The sequence below is a fragment of the Octopus bimaculoides genome, chromosome 17, assembly GCF_001194135.2.
Source record: "Octopus bimaculoides isolate UCB-OBI-ISO-001 chromosome 17, ASM119413v2, whole genome shotgun sequence".
Lineage (NCBI taxonomy): Eukaryota > Metazoa > Mollusca > Cephalopoda > Octopoda > Octopodidae > Octopus > Octopus bimaculoides.
In genome coordinates this window covers 13711440-13717413 of record NC_068997.1, presented here as the reverse complement: position 1 = coordinate 13717413, position 5974 = coordinate 13711440, and the positions used below count along the sequence as shown (strand labels likewise).

Genomic DNA, 5974 nt, shown 5'->3' with positions numbered 1-5974 from the left:
ATTTTTACCAGTCTACACTCTGTACCATGGTTTTGGTTAATTTTTGGGAAATTAAGCTTGTAAACTCGAGTCAGGTTCTTTCCTTGGCTCGTGTTTACACGCTAATCCGGATCTCTGCTGATGAAAGCCCCTGAGTTAGATATAATTTTATCTAGCTAAATAGCTTGAAACCATGGTACAGAGCGTAGACTCGTAAAAATGTTTTTATTTTTCATTCTCTTTCGAAATTATCCCTATTTTTGTGGTATAGAGTTTTTTGCTACTCTTTCTAGCGGGTAGAAGTCCTATTATAGGCATCTCTATATTTTAAATGAATAATATATATGTAGTCTATTGAATAATATATATGTAGTCTATTTTTATTCTCGCTGGACCACTGGTGGTAAATTAAATTTCTAAAATTTATTTTGCTGCCCTATGATTAATAATAGATAGATAGCTAGATAGATCCAGCCAACCATTTATATAATGGGGATACTAAAATAGTTCTTAAATAATTGTAATTATAAGCCCAATGAGAATAAATTCTTTGTTTTGATAAAATATTATCATCAAAGGTGTGGTAAGTGAAAAAACTAAAATTGCACCCGATGAAATATTCATTTTTAAGGGTGTATGAAGATCATACTTGGCGGTTTTGCTGACAAGTTGGATATGTTTCGCCCTTATTGTATCGACCAATATCTTGTGTGTGAAATTAGGTAGAGAGGATCTGTAGTTCAAGCTACCAAATTGATTCCATCTGTAATTCAGAAACGTACAACCTTGCTCTCACACTGTAAAAATTATTTTAAGAGTATATGGCTCCGGAATACTCAACCGTTTACATGCTAATTCGGGAGTAGATATTCTGCTGATCGAAGAACTGGACCTTCATTGCCAAGCGACGTAGGTCCACCATGCAGCTACTGATATATCTTCCGGAAGAAATCATTTTTAATATTTTAGGTATTTGTCCAGCTTTGTAGGAAGAATTGAAGCTTATTAAGAGCCTGTCCTTGCGTGATCTTTGGATATATATTATAGTTTCCGCGCGAAAACTGCGCTCTTCGATAATGTTGTATACGTGAGCATGTTTCCTATTTCTTAGTTAGCTAAAGATTTGTAGTTTGATTTCTATCGTAAAGGGAAATGTCATTTCTCATCTGTCAAATTGTACATATTATGAAGGGTCTATTTTCTGGAAATAAATTGAAATGTATTAGAAAGAAAAGAAAAATCAAACAAATAACTAGTAATAAAAAAAAAATACCAAAAACAGTCATATCATTATACAACTGTGAGAGATCTTAACAAAAGCAAAGAAAAATAACACCACAAAAGAAGATGGAACTCAAGTATTAGAAAAGAAAATCGATGACCGACTTCTTGATTAGGTTGTTAAGTGTAAGATATGGAAGTATCAGTCTCTTTATATAACTGGAATTCTCGTCCATCAATACACACACTCATATATAGAAGCACCTATATGCACACGTACTTATTCCCACATACACATATCTGAATATATAGAGAGAATCTCTATCAAATACATGTGTTCTCTGATTTTGATCATAATAACTCATTAGGGATCATTCATTTTCATTATATTATGGCTTTAATTACAATTGATTTAACATTGGGAGCAGAGTGGTTCAGTCGAATGGCTATTTTAACTCCTACTTTATTATATGTTCTTCACTAAAATTCTAACATACATACATTCACTGTCAGCTTAGCAACAGGTAAGTACGAATAAGCTTATATTTAACAGCAAAGATGTAATGAGTTATCCCCCTTATTTATCACTAACGGACAAATCCCTGATCTCCAACATGCCCACATACAAATTTTACTTACTTCGTCTCCCTTTCTTTTCAGAAAAAATATCATTAATTCTACTGATTGTCCTTGCATTACAGGTGGGATTCAGTGACTTAATTACATACAACATAATCAATGTTTGTGTGTGTATATGTATATATATATATATATATGTGAGAGCAGTCGAGTTTATTTTAGATATTCTCATTTTAAAGATCATCTCCAGCTAATCGTTGAGAGGTCGATGGTGTTGCCTTGGCAGAGGTTTGCGCTCTCTGAGTGCTCTTGTTAATCTTCTTCTTATATATATATATATAAATATATATATATATAAAATTTTACAAAAACCTTAGGTAGAATTAGCAATACGCACCTCAATAACATCGATACCTCTAGCAATATCGAGTGGTATATAATTCCCTTCGGAAAACAAATAATTTCCAGTATACCAAAACTGTTCTATTCGACATTGGCTTAATAATAGAGTGGAGGAAATGCACCAAATTTGACTTCTAAATTTACTCTTATAAAAACATGACAGGAACAGGCTATAACATGTCCACACTTGAGAAAATATACGTTTAAACAGTTTAAATAAGCACAATTCCCCATCTATAGTAATTATGCTAGTACCAATAATGGTTGTAATAACTAATAATATTTATACTACTACTACTAACAACAACAACAATATTAATTGAGGGTAAAAAAACCAAAATAGGTTTTTAAAAAAATATCTCTGAAAAAGTAATGTACTCTATATAGCAAATCGTAATCAAAACTGATACAATTAATTGAAATCTGAATAAACATTTCAAATGTAATACCACCAGAGGTGATTATATCACCAGAATTCCGTTGGATTTAAAAAGTACATTTAATTGAATAACAACAGAGGCCGCTTGTTTAAATTAGTTCACTTTGAAAAAGTTATGATGGAGCCTAGATGTAATTGTAGCGACTTGGATGCATAATTGCATACAGTGCAATGTGCAGTGGCTGTAGTCGAAACATATGTAGGTCAATGTTACATATACTGGAGAAAACTTTAATAAGAAAGTTTTGGATGTGAATAAATCCCCACTCTCCTCTTCGTTGTCAATTATGTGTGTGTATGTGTGTGTGTATTCAATATACAAGGAAATATAAAACTATATACAAAGGCACACTTCTATTAATCAGCATCAGTGAATGTGTCAAAATAAACCAGAAAAACAAATGATATGATAGCGCTTGAGAGGTCTATGTTTGCCTTGTTTATTTGTTGTTTCCCATTGCTCTAACACAAACGGTATTGATTATTGATAGACGCTACAGAACAACATAGTTTGGACAGGAATGGGAACTCGTGACTTTCATTTCTTTACTAAGAACATTTGCAATACAAATAATGAAAAACACTTTCAATCAGGGCTAAAGCATTTCGATTGGTGTCAACCAGTGATTGTTTCGTTGGAAACTTGTCACTGGCGAATCAGTTGTTCTCTAAGTGGTAAATAAATAAATGAATATTTCATACATTGTTTGCTGCGTCACTAGTGCTCACTAACTTTGGGCCGCTCAAAATCTTGTGAGTGAAACTGTGTAGACAGAAATTGTGTGAAAGATCGAAGAAGGAACTGTTTATGAAATTACACAGTAAGAACTAATACTTTGTGAGATTTAAAACAACCAATTGGTATTTTGTGTATTTGGGGATACAACTGTGTTGTAAGGAATCTAACCCAATGTTCTCATCTTTTAAGCCTGGTAATATTGGTCTCATATTTTGCTGAACCGCTAAATTACGGAGAGAGAAATACACTAACACCAGATGTCGAGCGATGGCGGGAGGATAAACTCACACAAAGATATATATGCATACATGGTGGGATTCTTTCAGTTTCCGTCTGACAAATCCACACACAAGGCTTTGGTTGGCCTGAGGCTACATTAGAAGACACTTGCCGCAGGTGCCACGCAGCGGGACTGAACACGGAAACATTCTTATGCGCCTTTTTCCCTTTTACTGACTAAATGTATATAAAAAGTCAAAAGCTGTCTCCGTCCCTGTTCTGTATTGTCAGGATGTTTATTCATAATCATTTAAAACACGCACATACACCTCACACACACACACACACACACATATATATATATATATATTGCTTTTTATTTTCTTTTACTTATTTATATATTTTTCTTTTTATTAAAATTTTACAGGCGACCAATTTGGAAATATATATTTCAAGCTTGAAATTCCGAAAAGAACACAGACCAGAAAATAGAGAATCTCGAAGAGAAAACATCAAAATATGCATTCAATTTTTCCATTTAATATCGGTTGTAACCAAATATCAAATAATTATATCATATTTTTCACTGTCTTATCTACGATATCTTAAAATCATAATATTAAACATTAACAAATATTTTATTACTTCGCTTATGAGTCAAAGTATGACAAATAATGGAATTACTAAGTTTTAAGTTTTTATAATGACGTTTTGTCAATCTTCACCAGTTCCACTTTCAAAGAAATGCATTTGATTGACAAACTCCCTACTAAACCCAACATTTACAAGGTATTGAATATATAGATAGATAGACACACACACACACACACACACGGAGTGGGCGAGACGTCATGCACAGAATAAGTCCAATACGCACCGGAATTATCAAAGACATACATCAATTTTACTAAAATTGTATAAAATAAATGAAATAATAATTAATACAAACGTACATGAACAAAATGAATACTACTACTGTTACTACTACTACTACTAATAATAATAATAATAATAATAAATGTCCTGATGCAGTACCAGGCAGTGGCTCTCATGGCTTCTGATTGGAAGTGTTAATAATGTACGTATTTTGTCTTAGTATAAAAGATGGGCTACATCAAATATTCTTCTCAATACAACTGCTTTCCTTGACAATCGTTTCACATGTCACTTAATGGCTGACGATAAGTGCATCTCTGATTACGAGCAGAAGCATTTGGAGAGCATCATAGCCATGTGTTGAGAGGAATTCTTTGGGGTTTGAAAAATTCACCTGTGGAAACACAGGTGTTTTGTTAATCATCCTTAAAACAAACCTTATTCAGGGACGTTTTGAGTTTGGTGGGCTACTCGACGTGAAGAAAATTCTAACAGACCCACCTGCACGGTCATGTGCTGTTTCATCTTGACATTACATCGCCATGTCACTCACATATGGTTGTGATGCATGTGCCTGGTATACTCTTAGCAAACGGGTAGTCAAGGTGGATATATTGGCTATGGCATATTTCACACCAGTGTCACTGGTGATGGCATGCACTGTTCTCTTAATAATAATAACAACGTAAAAATAAAATGTCAAATGTAGTGGTGCGGGAATTTTGGCCCATTATGTATGTATGTATGTGCGTGTATGTATCCATATATATACATGTATTTACATTCTATTATGCTGAATGGAACGGGTGTTCACACACAAGAAATCCCGATACACACATACATTATATATATATATATATATATATATAATGTGTGTATGTATATATATGCATGTGTGTATGTATATATATATATATGCATATGTATGCGTGTACATATATATTTTCATACATACACACACACATATATGACAATGACAAGTCCCTTAACCACTTGGGGGCTGGCTGGGACGCTGCAGCCATGCAGCGTATCGACGGCGAGAAAGCCTGGTGGAGCCCATCACTCGAGGTTAAACTCATTTCTATAGCAGAGTGGACAGGAGTAACGTGAAATGAAGTGTTTTGCCCAAGAACACAATGCATCGCCTGGTCCAGGAATCGAAACCACATTCTTACGATCGTGAGCCCAACACTAACTAATACATACATACGCACACACACACATATATATATATATATATATATATACACGCATATATACATGCACACATAATTTTTATTCAGATCTGAACCGATAATAATCGCTCCTCAGAGTTTTGAGCTGCCATATTGCTACCTTTGTACTGGCTTATTTGCACTATTACTCCAACGTCTTAGCTTGAACACGCGCACACACAGTCACCATATATATTTTACATGCGGTCCTAAGAACTCCAGCCCACCAAAACTATACAGTTAAAAAATGCTTCCTTATAATAGAAAATGCAATCTGTCACGCACACACACTTATACATATAACTT

At 33.9% G+C, this 5974-nt stretch overlaps 1 protein-coding gene and 1 long non-coding RNA gene across 3 annotated transcripts in view; one reads left to right on the top strand and one right to left on the bottom strand.

Moving 5' to 3' along the window:
* The window catches only part of LOC106876779 (uncharacterized), a 790885-nt gene extending 784917 nt beyond the window's left edge, over window positions 1–5968 (top strand). For both annotated transcript variants that reach the window (XM_052973996.1, XM_052973995.1), the window contains exon 7: window positions 4006–5968. The gene's annotated coding sequence lies outside the window, so the exon portion shown is untranslated. The remainder of the gene's footprint in view (window positions 1–4005) is intronic.
* The window catches only part of LOC128249683 (uncharacterized), a 37403-nt gene that overhangs the window by 11114 nt on the left and 20315 nt on the right, over window positions 1–5974 (bottom strand). The gene's annotated exons all lie outside the window — the stretch shown is intronic.